The sequence below is a fragment of the Cricetulus griseus genome, unplaced genomic scaffold (genome assembly GCF_003668045.3).
Source record: "Cricetulus griseus strain 17A/GY unplaced genomic scaffold, alternate assembly CriGri-PICRH-1.0 unplaced_scaffold_5, whole genome shotgun sequence".
In the NCBI taxonomy this organism is placed as follows: Eukaryota; Metazoa; Chordata; class Mammalia; order Rodentia; family Cricetidae; genus Cricetulus; species Cricetulus griseus.
This window is the reverse complement of record NW_023277252.1, coordinates 1,582,773-1,599,319: the sequence shown is the minus strand read 5'-3', so window position 1 is coordinate 1,599,319 and position 16,547 is coordinate 1,582,773.

Sequence of the window (16,547 nt, the reverse complement as noted above, 5' to 3'; positions counted from 1 at the left end):
AGCTGTTTCTGTGGGTTTCTCCAGCCTGGTATTGACCTATTTACTCATCATTCTTCCCTTTCAGAAACTGGATTATAGGAGTTCAGGTCATTCTTTAACTTTGCGTGTATTCTGCTTCCATCAGCTATGGGATGAAGACTCTAGGATGGCTTATAAGATAGTCATCAATCACATTATAAGGGAAGTTCATTTAAAGTAGTCTCTCCACTATTGCTTAGATGGTTATTTGCGATCATCATTATGGATCCCTGGACATTTTCCAACTGCCACATCTCTCTTTAAATCTATAATTTATACCTCTATTAAGGTATGCCATTTCTTGCTCTCATTTATTCTTCCCCCTAATCAATATGCCTGATCCCTCATGTTCTCCTATCCCTCCTCTTCTCCCCTTATCTTTCTCCCATTTACCTCCTCCTTCCCCATGCTCCCATATTATTTAGGAGATGTTATGTCTCTCCACTACTCTGAGGACCCATGTTTGTCTCTCAGAGTCCTACTTGTTACTAGTTTCTCTGGAGGTGTTTATTGTTGTCTAGTTATAACTTGCTCTATGTACAATATCCATATATTAGTGAGTATATAAAATGTTTGCATTTCTTTGTATGTGTTACTTCACTCAGGAAGGTTTCTTCAAGTTCCATCCACATGTTTCATTGTTTTTTTCCACTTAGTAGTAATCCATTGATTAATTGTATCACATTTTCTTTATCCATTCTTTAGTTGAATGACATCTTGGTATTTTCAAGGTTCTTTTGCTTTTATGGACATTCTTGTACACTGGTCCATAATTCATGAATGTATACACTTGGGCTATATTCCAAAGAGTGGAATTGCAAGATGGTGAAGTAGACTGATACCTAATCTTCAGAAAAAAACTTCCATACTGACTGGCAAAATGGTTGTACAAATTTTTGCTCCCAGCAGCAACAGAGAAGCAATCGCCTTTATCGACATCCTCTCAACTACATACTGTCCATGGTGTGTTTTTTTTTCTGTATCCATTCTGGCAGGTGTAAGATGCTGTATAAATCCAGCCACACTGAACCTAATACAGAGTAATTGGGAACTAGCATTGAATAAATTTGTACAGGAGACAATTTCCTGAACATAACAGTAGCAGAGCCACTCAGACTGACATTTCAGTTATGGGGCCTCCTGAGACTGAAAAGTCTTTGTAAGGCTGGATAAAGGCTCCAGGATGACATATATGCTAAGTCATCAATCTCATTATGAGGGGAGGGAATTTAAGGTATACTCTCCACTGTTGCTTAAATGGCTGTTTGGTTTCATTCTTGTAGATCTCTATATATTTATCTACTTCCTGATTTCTCTTTAATCCTATGCTGGCTCCCTCACTGATGGTATCTCTTATATTGCTCTCCTCAATTTATCCCCCTACAAAAGCAGAAGCATATGTAAGGAAAAGGACACAGTCAGCAATGCAAAATGACAGCCGAAGAAAGGGAAAAGTTAATCACAAACCCCATATCTGACAGAGTGCTGGTCTTCCAAATTCACAAAGAACACAAGAAGCTATTTTCCTGAAACACCAAATAATCCATTTAAAATGTGAGAGACAGAACTAAATACAGATTTCTCTAAAAATGATTTTAAAATGACTGAAAGACTTATAAATAAGTGCTCAACATCCTTAGTCATCAGGGAAATTCAAATCAAAACAGTTTTTTTTTGCTTTTAATAAGGATGTCATATTTGTAAAATTTTATAATAATGGAAAGATCATTGAGTGATCTTCTCTCATTATATTTGTCTTTGTGCCTCTGTATCTCTCTGTCTTTCTTGCTCTTTGTTTCTCTAACTCTGAAACCTGTGTGGGAGGCTGCAGCTGTACATGTTCTGGAATGGTCTCAGACTAACTAATGTATGGCTGTCTGTAGGGCTGCCTCGATAGGGAGACTCTCTCTCCTTTTCTCATCATTGAGTACTGTCAAATATTATCCCTCTCAGGATCTCTGATGCTTTTGACCAAGGGGTTGGAGTTTTGCCAACTAATGTTTCTCAATTTTATGTTTTTCACAAACCCTAAAGATTCTTGTATGATCCAGGGAAGTGAATTGGACCCATGCAAACAGGTCCAAAGTTTTACTCCAGATAAATAACAACCTGCCGCACCATGGTCTTAGATTTCTTTCCTCCTCATCTCGGACCACTCCCTCTGCAACACCTCCCTCATGTGACCATCCACCCAAAATGATACCAGGATTTCAGAAACATTGGATTTTTTGTCTAAACTTAACCTCATCTCCTACATATCTGACACCAGGCAAGGTCTAGGAGGCTCCAGGGTGTGCCACACTGCCTGGAGTGGGGCAGAGGAACCAGCTACTATAGGTTGTGGTAGAATCCCAACATACGCAGGTCCCCCAAAGTTTGTAAATGGCCCCTACCTCATCAGGAAGCAGAACTAAGAACTCGACATCCTATTCCCTAACCTGTAAAGTCTAACACCTCACCTTCTTTCAATAATCAGTGAAGTCAGGAATGAAATGTCCAGGCATCAGGCTGTCCTGCCCAAGTCATCTGACAGGACGCACTCAGGCCCTACTCTGGTCAGTCCAGGCTTCAGTGGGTACTAAGTCTGCAGGAAGGTGTAAAGGTCCCCTTTAAAAGACACACCCTGGCACACTCATGCTCCCATACTCTCTCTATCTCTTTCTCTCTCTTACCTTCCCCTTCCCCTCTGCTTTCTACTCTCATCTCTCGGTTATTCCACTTACCTTCTTCATCTCTTCTCCTGTCTCCCCAACTCTCCCTCTCCCACCCTGTCAGAAACTCTATGGTTCATGGACTCTCTATGGTTAGTGTGCCATTGCTCAGGGTTCTGTCTCCATAGAAAACTTACAACTTCCATGTAAACAATAAACCAACACTGGATCCATAAAAAACAGCGAGGCTCTCTCTGTGACCTCCCTCCCCACACATGCTCGATTGAGTAGGGAAAACACACAGATCATTTTATCAACTGGAGAGACAATCCTCCAGTTTGGTTTAGTTCCCAAGGATGAGGTCCACCACCACATTCCCTCAGCAATATGTGTGTTTCTGCTTTAAGCCTTAGGCAGTTTCTTCCCACGAATTTTTGGACCCCTATATTGCCTCGACTTGCAGGCATTTTTGTTTTGAGTTTCCATGAGTTCCGGCTGAGTCTGGGTTCTGAGATCTTGGGGACCGAGCCACTTTCATCCTCACACATGGGAAATACATCCTGTGTTTAAGAGATCCTTCCAGTTCCTTTTAGAGTGGAAAAACTGTTCAAAGACTTTTATGGATTAATGTCATATTCCCTAAGAAGTACAACCATAAACTAAAAAATGATAAGACTCACATTATCAAACAAAAGGTGAGATTTCCATGGTTAGCTAACTCCAGGATGGTTTAAATTCCATTTCTTATACTATACTGTGTGGTTATTGGACTGCAGCTTTTGGTTGCACAAGATGACGTCAGCAGCAGGACAGAGTTCATTAGGCAGAGACTGCATCCTCCATGAGTATGTTGGGAGCTTGCCCCTGTATCTGGTGTGCAATGGTCTTTGGCTACACTGAGCCTTGTTCTTTCTGTGTGTCCATCTCTCTGTCTGTCTTTTTCAGTCTGTCACTCTCTCTCTTTCATTCAATGTCCCTGTCGCTATGTATCTCTGTCTCTACTGTCTATTTCTCTGTGTCTATATCTCTGCAGCCTGGGAGGGAGTCTGCAAATCTACCTGCTACACAGAGCCTCTCTCTCTCTCTCTCTCTCTCTCTCTGTCTCTCTATCTCTATCTCTTTCTTTCTGTTTCTGACTGTCTCTTTCTCTGTCTCCATGTGATACTCCTATATTTCTCTGGGCCTCCACTGGGCCTTGGTCTGTCTGAATCTGACTCTGTCTGTCTTTCTGTCTCTGTATCTCATTGTAATTCACTGCCTCTCAGTCTCCCTGTCCATCTGTCTTTGCCTCTGCAGCTTGGGTGAAAGCTTGCAACTGTATCTGCTCTGGACTGGTCTCAACTTTAACTGAGCCTTTGTCTGTCTGTCTGTCTCTGTCAGAGTATTGAACAGCATGCTAAACTGCTCAATGATGGCAATATTACTGTGCTTTTTTATTGTCTCAAAGATATCCTTGGCTTTCCAAAATGTGAAAGCTTTCAGCCAAGTGGCTTCTACCATAATGTGGCTGCAGATGTGTCTCAAATTTATATTTATCCCAAACCCAAATGATTGGCGTAAACTCCAGGGATCTGGATCAGACAAATGCAAACAGTTCCAAATCTTCACTCCAGATAAATAGTATTCAACTTCTCCATGATCCCAGACTCCCTTCACCCACATCAAGGACCTATCCCTCAGGAATCCCTCCTTCATCTGACCATCCTCCCCTCTGATACCAGGACATCAGAAACATTTTTTCTAAACTTAACCACATTCCAACACTGCTTACATCTGTCAGGGTCTAGGAGGCCTGGACTGGGGAAGAGCAATCAGATACTACTGAATGTGGTAGTACTCCAACATTCTTGGGTCCTTCAAAGAAGTACAATGTCTCCTATTTCAGCAGGAAGCAGTCTTGAGAACACAACATCCTTATTCCATAACCTGCCCATACTCACATCCCAACTTTTAATAATCAGTGAAGGTGGGAATGAACGGTCATGGAATCAGGCTGGCCTGCTCTGGTCACATGGCAGGATGCACTCTGGTGGTATGCTGGTCAGACCAGGGTTTCTTGGTTACAAATTATACACACAGGTTTAAAGTACCCCTTTAAAAGACAGACCCTGACACAGTCATGCTTTCTTATTCCCCCTCTCCTCCCTCTCCCTCTCCCTCTCTCTCTCACCTTCTCTCCCTCTCCCCCTCTCTCCCTCTCTCCCTCTCTCCCTCTCCCCCTCTCTCCCTCTCTCCCTCTCCCCCTCTCTCCATCTCTCTCCCTCTCTCCCTCTCTCTCCCTCTCCCTCTTTCTCTCTGCCTCTCCCTCTTGATTTCCTCGTCCTCTCTGCTCTCTGCTCTTCCTCTTAACTTCTTCATCTCTTCTCATGTCTCCCCCAATCTCCCTCTCCCACCCTGTAAGGTACTCTACAGTTCATGGACACTATGGTTCTTGTTCTATTGCTCAGAATTCTGTCTCCATAGAGAGCTTTCCACTTCCATTTAAAAAGACCAAGACTGGAGCCGTGAAAACCAGGGAGACTCTCTCTGTAACCTCTCCCCGGCCATGCTAGTGTGATGGGGAAACTGCAGAGATCTTTTTCTCAGACAAACCAAATGGTGAGACACCCCTTCAGATCAGTTTTATGCCCAAGGATAAGGTGACCTGTGTGGTTCAGCTTTAGGCCTTCTGAAATTTCTTCCCACAGCTTTTCGGACCCCTGTGTCAACTCGAATATTTGGGCATTTTTTGTTCTGCTCTTGGCAGCAAGTTCAGGATGACACCAAATTCTGAGATCATTTGTTCCTAGCCACCTTTGTCCTTGCCCATGGGAAGTACATCTTATGTTTAAGGGATCCTTCTGGTTTCTGTTATCATGGAAAAACATCAGTCTCTAAAACCACTATTGTTGACAAATTTTCTTGATTTATGTGGACTAGTTTGGAGGACTCAAGAGGAGATTTTTTCATTTCAAATGTCTGAAAAGATAACTTATCTCTATATTTTGAGACGAGAGTCTTATCTGGTCTCACTAAAAATTTTCTATCTATCCAGCCAGTGGTAGTTTTAAAATTTCAGATCATTGTACTATAACCTGTGGTAATCTCAGATTCATTTTAATTTGTTTTGGTATGTATTTTGTACAAGTGATCACATTTTTCATTCTTTCAACTTGGATAGCTCTAATACTAGACATATCATCCTACATTATAATATGCAAGCATGATTTGGGGATGTCATCTGAATTTTTTGATATGTAGATGGATTTCTCCCCCCTTGCCTTTTTCTATTATATATTTAGTCAAACACTATCTACTTGCCTCTCTTTATTTACTCCTGGGGGAACAGAGACTTTATAGAAACATGTTTAATTATTAAATTCATTTTTACTTTTATTTTTAAATTTGTTATTTTATGTTTATAAAGATTTATTATAGTTCAAATTAGAAAAGCTTTATTCACATGTCTATCATTTTCCCTGTCATTCCCCTCCCTCAACTCTCTGCCAGACCCCCACTTTATCCCCCTGCACCTCAGAGAAGGTAAGCCCCACCATGGGGGTTCCCCAAAGTCTGTCATATCATCCTGAGCCGGACCTAGGCCCTGGCCCAGGTGTCCATGCTAAGACGGCATCCCCCCACTTGGGATGGGCCCTCAAATTCCATTCTTTCATCTGGAATAAATACTGACCTACTTTCCAGTGCCCCATTGAGTGCTGAGGCCTCCTCATTGATATCCAAGTTCATGGTTCTGGATCAATCCTGTGCCAGCCTCACAGACATCATTCTGGCATCCATGTTCACCCCCTTGTTCAGGTCATCTATTTTGTGCATTTCACCAGCCTGGTCCTGACCTGCTTGTTCTTCATTTCTCCCTCTCTGCAACTTGGTTCTAGAGTTCAGTTCAGTGTATTGATGTGGGTGTCTGCATCTGCTTCCATCAACCTCTGGAAGAGGGCTACAGAATGGTACATAGGGCAGTCTTCAGTCTCATTATAGGGGAAGGGCATTTAGGGTAGCCTCTCCAGCATTGCCTAGATTGTCAGTTGTTGTCATCCTTGCAGATCTCTGGAAATCTCGCTAGTGACAGATCCTTCCTTGGGCCTATATTGGCTCCCTCTGTTATGGTGTCTCTCATCCTGCTCTCCTCTATTCTTCCCCTGAATCAACCTTCCTGCTCCATCTTTCCCTCCTCTCCCCTCCTTTTCTCCCCCTCTTATTCCTCCAGCTCTATTTCCCCTACTCTCATACTCCCAATATCTAATGAAATCGTGCGCCCTCCTATACTCCTGGGTCCATGCATGGTTGCCTTAGAGTCCCTCTTATTGCCTAGTTTCTTCTGTGATGTGGCCTATGATCCTTTGCTTCATGTCTAATTTCCACATATGTGTGAGTACATACCGTGTTTGTATTTTTGTGACTGCGCTAACTCACTCCGAATGGTGTCTTCTATTTCCATATATTTGCCTGTAGAATACAAGATTCCATTGCTCTTTTCTGTCTAGTACATGATTTTGTAAATGTACCACATTTTCTCTATCCATTCTACAATTGAGTGGCATCTTGGTTACTTCCAGTTTCTGGCTATTACAAGCAATGCTGCTATGAACATAGTTGAACATATGTCCTAGTTGTATGAATGTGCATTCTTTGGGTATTTGCCCAAGAGAGGGATTGCTGAATATTGAGGAAGACTAATTCCCAATTTCCAGAGAAAACGACATGCTGATTTCCAAAGTTGTCTTACATGTTTCCATTCCCACCAGCAATGGAGGATTTTCCTTTTTCTCCAATCCTCTCAAGCATAGACTGGCAGTTTTTTAATTTAACCATTCTGGCTGGTGTAAGATGGTCTCTCAGAGATTTTTTTGAGGTGCATTTTCCAGATGTCTAAGGATTTTGAGCACCTTTTTAAGTTTCTTTCAGCCACTTTAGATTCCTCTGTTGAGAAATCCCCTTTTAGTACTTTACCCCACTTTTAAATTTAATTGATTGGTGTTTTCGTGGCTAGCTTTTTGAGTTGAGGTAAGTATTGAGAACTTGAGGTAAGTATTCCATAAGCTGCCAAGTCTATCAACCCACCTTTTAATAATAAGTGAATGTGAGAATAAAAGGAACAGGACTCATGCTGGCCTACCCCAATCACTTGGTAGGATGCACTCAGGTAGTACTGTGGACAGCCCAGATTTTTGAGGGTACAAAATCTGCAGGTAGGTGTAAAGGACCTCTTTAAAAGAAAGATCACGGCTCACTTATGCTCCCTTACGCTCTCTCTTTTTCTTACCCTCCACTTCCTCTCTGCTCGCTGCTCTTCCTCTTAGCCTCTTTTTCTCTTCTACTGTCTCCCCCACTCTACCACTCCCACCCTGTCAGAAACTCTGAGTTTCATGGACTCTCTATGGTTCATGTTCCATTGCTCATATTCCGTAATAATATTCCCTATCACTCACTATCTCTGTCACTCTGAATCTCTGTCTCTTACTGTCTTTGTCTCTCTGTCTGTGTCTATGCAGCCTGAATGGGAGTCTGCAAATCTACCCTCTGCACTGGGCCTGTGTGCTACACTGAGCCTTACTCTCTGTCTCTCTTTCTCTGTCTCTAACTGTCTCTGTCTCTCTCTGCATGTGATAGTCCAGTACTGCTCTGTGCCTCCACTGAGCCTTGGTCTGTCAGTCTCTGTCTATGTCTCTGTCTCTGTCTCTGGCTTTATCTCATTTTCATTCACTGTCTCTCAGTCTCTCTCCCTCTGTCTTTGCCTCTGTAGCCTGGGTGAAAACCTGCAACTATAACTGCTCTGGATAGGTCTCCACCTAAACTGAGACTTTGCCTGTCTGTATCTCTCTCTCCATGAGTGTGTGTTTCTGTCTCTCTGTGAGAATAATGGAGAGAATGGTAAACCACTCTATGAGGGAAAAATTAAGGTGGTTTTTTAATGTCCTAAAGTTATCCTTTGCCTTCCAAAATGTGAATGCTTTCAGCCAAGTCGCTTCTATAATTAAGAGACTGCTAATAGGTCTGAAATTTATATTTTTCACAAACCCAAAAGATTTGTGTGAGTCCCAGGGAGTTGAATCAGACCCATGCAAACAGGTCCAAATATTCACTCCAGATAAGCATTGTTCATCCACTCCATGGTCTAAGACTCCCTTCATCCTTATCTAGGACCTTTCCCTCTGGAACCACTCACTTCTCTGACCATCCCCCCCCTCTCATACCATGTCTTTAAAACTTTTGTTTTTTCTTTTTTAACTTAACCTCCTCTCCTACACTGCTGACATCTGGCAAGGTCACTCTGGCAAGGGCCCAGAGATCACTACACAGCTTGGACTGGTGCAGAGTAATGAGATAAACCAGGATGTGGAAGAACCCCAACATAATGGGATCACCCAAAGATGGTCAACACCCACTATATAAACAGGAAGCACTATTGAGAACTTGGCATCCTTATTGCCTAATATGCCACGTCTAACACCAGAACTTTTAATAATCAGGGAAGGTGGGAATGAAAGGTCCTGGCATCAGGCTGGCCTGTCCTGACACCTGACAGCATGCACTTAGGTAGTACTCTGGAGAGCCCAGTGTTCCATGGGTACTAAGTAGCAGGTATGTTTACCAGACCCCATTAAAAGAGAGACACAGACCCACTCATGCTCTCTTATTCTATCTATCTATCTATCTATCTATCTATATCTCCCTCTCTCTCTATTACTTTAACCTTCCTCTCTGCTCTCCACTCTCTGTTCTTCCTATTACTTTCTTAGTCTATTCTCCTGTCTCCCGCAGTCTCCTTCTCCAACCCTGTCAGTATCTCTACAGTTCATGGACACTCTATGGTTCATATTCCTTTGCTCAGCATTCTGTCTCCATAGCAAGTTTTTCACCAGCCATGTAAACAAAAATCCAAGCCTGGAGTTGTGAAAAACAGAGAGTCTCTCTCTATGACCTCTCTCCTTGCCAATGATCTAATGAGCAGGAAAACTCAGAGATCATTTTCTCGGAAAATCCAGGCTATGAGACACCACTTCAGGTCTGTATGTTTCCCAAGGATGAGGTCCACCACCATATTGGCTGAGTGTCCTGTGTGTTTATGCTTTAAGCTTTCGGCAGTTTCTTCCCACAGCATTTCAGACCCCTGTATCCACTAGACTGTTTGGCCATTTTTGTTTTGCCCTTTGGCATGAGTTCAAGGTGACTCTGAGTTCTGAGATTGTAGGTATCTTGCCTCCTTTGGGCTTGCACATTGGAAATTCATCTTATGTTTATGGGATCCTTCTGGTTACTGTTACCATGGAAAAACTGTTCAAAGACGTTTGTGGATGAATGTCATCTTCTCTAACAAGCACAACAATGGAATAAGAAAAGGAAAAGACTCACCTTACTCAAAAAAGGTGAGTTTCCCATGCTAAGCTTCTACCAGGAATGTTTAAATTCCATTTCATAGACTAGCTTGTGGGATCATTGGACTGTAGCTACTTGGTTGCACGAGATGATGTCAACAGAATGTCAGAGTTCATTAGGCAGAGACAGCATCCTCCATGAGTATGTTTTGAGCAAAAAAAGGTGTACATGGTCTGCACTGATTCCAACCTACGGTGAGCCTTGGTCTGTCAGTGCATCTGTCTGTTTTTCTGCCTTTTTGGTCTCTTATCACTCACTGGCGCTGTCTCTGTTATCTTTGTCTCTGTGTCTATGTCTCTGCAGTGTTGGTGGGAGTCTTATTCTCTCTCTCGCTGTCTCTCTCTCTCTCTCTAAGTCAAAGTACTGAACAGCATGCTACACCACTCTACAATGGAAAAATTAAGGTGCTTTTTATTGTCCTAAAAATATCCTTCACTTTCCAAAATGTAAGTGTTTTCAGCCAAGTAGTTTCTATCATAAAAAGGCAGATAATGTGTCTCAAATTTATGTTTTTTGCAAGGCCAAATGATTCATGTAAGTTCCATGGAGCTAAATCAGATCCATGCAAACAGGTTCAAAGATTCACTCCAGATAATTAGCTTTCAGCCTCTCCATGGTCCCAGATTCCCTTCCTCCTCATCTGGGATCTCTCCCTCTGGATCCTCTCCCTCATCTGACCAACCTACCCTCTGATACCAGGAATTCAGATACATTCTTTTCTAAGCTTAACTACATCTCCTACACTGCTGACATCTGCTGAGGTGTACGAGGCCCCAGAGAGTGCCACATATCCTGGAATGGGGTGGAACAACCAGATACTCCAGAAAGCAGTAATAAGCTAGCATTCTTAGGTTCCTTAAAGATATTCAATGCTCATACAGCAGCAGGAAGCAGGCTTGAGACCTTGAAATCCTTATTCCCTAACTTTGGAAGTCTAACACCCAAACTTTTAATAATCAGTGAAGGTGGGAATGAAAGGTCCTGGCAACAGGCTGGCCTGCCTGGTCACCTGGCAGTAGGTACTCACTCAGGCATTTATCTGTTCATCCCATTTTTCCATGGGTACTAAGTCTGCAGGCATCTTTAATGGGCACCTTTAAAAACAGATCCTGATCCCCTCATGCTCACTTATTCTCTCTCTCTCTCTCTCTCTCTCTCTCTCTCTCTCTCTCTCTTTCTCTCTTTCTCTCTCTCTCTCTCTCTGTCTCTCTCTCTCTCTCTCTCTCACCTTCTTATTCGTGTCTGCTTTCTGCTCTTTGCTCATCCTCTTACCCTCTTTGCCTCTTCTCCTGTCTAACAAACTTTTCCTCTCCCAATCTGTCATTAACTCTATGGTTCATGGACTATCTATGTCTCCTTCCATTGCTCAGGGTTCTGTCTCCATAGTGAGCTTTCTCCATCCACATACACAAAAGAACAACACTACAAATGTGAATGCCGGAGAGCCTCTCTCTGTGACCTTTCTCCCTGCCCACTCTCTGTTGAACAGGAAACTGCAGAGATCTTTTTCTCAGACAGAACAACTGGTGAGTCACCCCTTCAGTTTGGAGTGTTTCCCAAGGATGAGTTCCACCAACACATTCACTGAATTACCTGTGTATTTCAGCTGTAAGCATTTGGCAGTTTCTTCCCTCTACTTTTCAGACACCTGTGTTGACTTGACTTTTCAGACACTTTTAGTTCTGCCCTTGGCCATGAGTTCAGGCTGATTCTGAGTTTTGAGATTGTGGGTACCGAGCCTCCTTTGGCCTCGAGCATGGGGAATATATATTATGTTTAAGTGAACCTTATGGTTACTGATCATGTGGAAAAACTCTTCAAAGGGTTGTGTGGAGGAATGTCATATTCCCTACGAAATACAAAAACGAACTAAGAAAATGAAAAGTCTCACATTCCTCAAAAAAGGTGAGTTTTTCTTGGTTAGCTTCCTACAGGAAGGTTTAAATTCCATTTCTTAGATTACATCGAAAGATCATTGGAATGCAGCTACTTGGTTGCACGAGATAATGTTAGAATCAGTAAAGATTTCACTAGGTAGAGATAGCATCCTCCATGAGTATGGTGGGAGGTTGGAGCTGTACCTGGTCTGCACTGATCTCAGCCTACAATGAGCCTCGGTCTGTCTGTGTATCTATCTGTCTGTCTGATTTTCAGTCTTTCTAACACTCACGGTATCTATTTGCATGTAGCTGTGTCTCTCACTGTCTCTGTCTCTGTGTCTGTATCTCTGAAGCCTGGGTGGGAGTCTGCAACTCTACCTACATTGCACATTGCAATGAGCCTGCCTGATATATTGAGAATTAGTCTCTCTCTCTCTCTCTCTCTCTCTCTCTCTCTCTCTCTCTCTCTCTCTCTCTGTCCCTTTGTATCTATCTCCCTCTGTCTCTAAATCACTCTATCACCATGGATGTTATACTCCAGTTTTGCTCTGGGACTCCAATGAACCTTGGTCTATCTGTCTCTGTCTCTGTCTCTGTCTCTATCTGCATCCCATTGTCATTCACTGTCTCTCAGTCTCATTCCCTCTGTCTTTGCCTCTACAATCTGGGTGAAAACTTGCAGCTATACTTGCTCTGGACTGGCCTGCACCTAAACTGAGCCTCTGTTTTTCTGTCTGTCTGTCTTTCTGTCTCTACTCTCTCTCTCTCTTTTTTTTCTTTCTCTCTCTCCCTCACTCTGTAACATTCTCTGTCTCTCTGCATGTGATAATCCAGTATTGCTCTGGTCCTCCACTGAGTCTTGGTCTGTCTGTCTCTGTCTGTATCTGTATCTCATTGTCATCCACTGTTCTCAGTCTCTCTGTCCCTCTGACTTTGTCTCTGCAACTTGGGTGAAAACCTAAAGCTCTACTTCCTCTGGACTAGAATCCATCTAAACTGGCCCTTTTTGTTTCTGTCTGTATGTCTCTCTTTGTTTGTGTCTGTCTCTCTGTCAGAGTGCTGAACAGCAAGCTAAACCACAATACGATAGCAAAATTAAGGAGCTTTTATATTGTCCTAAAGATATCCTTACTTTGCAAAATGTGAATGCATTCAGGCAAGCCACTTCTACTGTAAGGAGCCTGTGGGTTTGTCTCAAATTTATCTTTTTTTTGAATGCCCAAAAGAGTAGTGTAACCTCCAGGGAGCTGAATCAGAAAAATGCAAACAGGTCCAAAGATTCACTCCAGACAAATAGGATTCAGCCTCTCCGTGGGACCCAGACTTCCTTCCTCCTCTTCCGGGGATCTCTTCCTCAGGAACCACTCCCTCTTGTGAGCATCCTGCCATCTGATTTCAGGACTTCAGAAGCATTTTTTTTTGTTTTCAAACTTAAACATTTACCTTGCACTGCTGACATCTGGAGAGGTATAGGAGGACTCAGAGAGTGCCACACTGCCTGGACTGGAGCTGAGAAACCAGATAATCCAGAATGTGGTAGTACCCCAACATTCTTTGATCCCCAAATATGGTCAAAGCCTCATGCATCAGGAGGAAACATTCATGATAACTCCACATCCTTATTCCCTGACCTGCCAAGTATAAAACCCCACATTTAAATAATCAGTGAATGTGGGAATGAAAGTTCCAGGCATCAGGCTGACCTTCCCGAGTCCCCTGCCAGAATGCTCTCATGCAGTACTCTGGTCAGTCAAGGGTTCCATAGGTACTATGTTTACAGGCAGGTTTAAAGTACCCCTTTAAATGACAGACACCGTCACACTGATGACCTGTTATTCTCTCTCTCTCTCTCTCTCTCTCTCTCTCTCTCTTCTCTCTCTCTCTCTCTCTCTCTCACACACACACACACACACACCTTCACCTTCCTTTCTGCTATCTGCTATCTGCATCATTGTCTCTTTTCGTATCTCCCCCAATCTCCCTCTGAGGCCCTGTCAGATACTCTAGGGTTCATGGACTCTCAAGTTCCATCCCTCATTGTTCCATCTCCATAGGTTTCTTTCCCATTCCACATAAACAAAAGAACGACATTGGAGGTGGAAAACCAGGGAGGGTGTCTCTGTGACTTCTCTCCCCTAACATGCTGGACTGAGTGGGTAACTGAAGAGATATTTTCCTCAGACCAGTCACATGATGAGATTCCTCTTCAGATCAGTGTGTACCCAAGAATGAGATCGACCACTGCATTTCCTTATTCTCCAGTGTGTTTCAGTTTTTAGCACTCCGTGGTTTCTCTCTACCACTATTCGGATCCCTGTGTTCATTGGATTGTATGGCCAATTTTGTTCTGGCATTCACCACATATTCAGGCTGACTCCTAGTTCTGAGATCATCCATAAGGAATCACCATTGGCCTCCCTCATGGAAAATACATCTTATGTTTACTGGATCCTTCCGGTTACACTTCCTATGGAAAAACTGTTCAATGACATTTGTGGAAGAATGTCATCTTCCCTAAGAAGGACAACAATGGGATTTAGAAAATGAAAAGAGTCACATTACCCAACAAAAGGTGAGTTTTCCATTGTTAGCTTCCTCCAGCAAGGTTTACATTCCATTTCTTAGACTAGAGTGTGGGATTATTGGACTGCAGCTGCTTGGCTGCATGAGGTGACCTCAGAGCAGGACAGAGTTCATTAGGCAGAGACAGCATCCTCCATGTGTAGGGTGGCAGGCTGCAGAACTTTACATGGTCTGCACTGGTCTCGGACTTCAAGGAGGATTGGTCTAACTGTCTCTGTCTCTGTGTCTATTTCTCTTTCTATATCTCATTCTCTCTCTCTCTCTCTCTCTCTCTCTCTCTCTCTCTCTCTCTCTTCTCTCTCTCTCTCTCAGTCTCTCTGTCTTTGTCTCTGCAACCTAGGTAAAAACCTGTATCTGTACCTGGTCTGGACTATGCCTGAAATGAAGCTTGGTCTGTCTGTCTGTCTCTGTCTCTGTCTCTCTCTCTCAGTCTGTATCACTTTCACTGTCTCTCTTTCTCTATCTCTGCAGCTTGGGTTGGAGCCTGCAGCTGTACCTTGTCTGCTCTGTATGTCTGTCTGTCTGTCTAAATCTCTGTCTCCATCTGTCTCTCAACATCTTCATCTCTGCAACCTGGGCAGCATGAAACAGCTGTAAATTTTCTGGTCTGGACAGGTCTGTGGCTGAACTGATGCATAGTCAGTCTGATTCAGTCTGTCTCTATCTCTATTCTCAACCTGTACCTAAATGTCTTTCACTGTCGCTCTCTCTGTCTCTGTCTTTTTTCTGCTACCTAAACATGATCCAGAAGCTGTACCTCATCTGGTCTAGACATGTCTCAGCCAGCCTTGTGGGAATCTGTGCTTGTAAACTGTGTTAGAGTGTCTCTCTCTTCTTATCATTGTCTTGAGTCAACATTATTCTTTCTCTCACAAATCTCTGATGGTATGGATGAGGACAGCAAAGGAGCTATGTCAGCTTTCACACAGTGCTGATTACAGAAATGTGGATAATAAGGGTGGACGTCCATAGAGGATGAAACATGTTCCCAATTTCTATCTTTCCCAGTCTGCTAGTGGTCACAGTCTCCCCCTGAGTCAATATATTTACTGTTAGTTACATGTTGGATTCTGACACAATACCGAACAACATGGTAACCCTATGCATAGTGGCAAAATTGAGGTGAACTCCATTGGCATGAATATATTTGCCACTTTCAAAATACATGCATGCTTACATCTGAGTGGCTTATTCGGTAATTAGGCTGCTAATGTGTCTAAATCTTATTTTTTTCTTACCCAAAGATTCTTGTAAGTTCAACGGAGGCTAATCGGACCCATTCAAAGAATTCCTAAGATTAACTCCAGATGAATAGGAGTCAGTTATTGCAGGTTCCAGTCTCCCTATTCTCATCCTCATCGCATGAACTCTGAAACAACCTACCTCCCCTTACAATCCTCCCCACCAATTCAGGACTTAAGACACATCGGTTTCTAAACTTAACATATTCTTCTACACAGATGACTACTGGCTAATTCTAAAAAGTTCCAGACAGTGTCACACAGCCTGGACTGGCACAGAGCTAAGCTAATATTGCAGGATGTGGCAGCACCAAACTTGGTTTACCCACAAAGATGTTCAACGCCGAAGAAGATGTTCAACGCCAAAGATGTTCAACTACCCCTCACCTCAGCAGGAAGGAGGGTCCAGGATTTGATGTCCTTATTCACTAACCTGTCAAGTCTAATACCCCACCATTTAATAATAAGTGAAGGTTGGAATGAGGTTTAGGCATCAGGATGCTCTGACCCTGGTCACCTGGCAGGATGCATTTAGGTGGTATGCTAGTCACTCCAGGCAGGGTGACTTGGGTCATAAGTCTGCAGGCAGTTGCAAAGAAAGACACCATTCAATCATGATCTATAACTCTCTGTCTCTGTCTCTGTCTTTGTCTCTGTCTCTCTCTCTCTCTCTGTCTCCCTCTCTCTCTCTCTCTGTTTCTCTCTCTCTCACCTTTTGTTTTCTCTCTACTCTCTACTTTTGCTCTTACATTCTTTGTTTCTTCTCCTTTCTCTCCAACTCTCCCTCTCCTGCCATG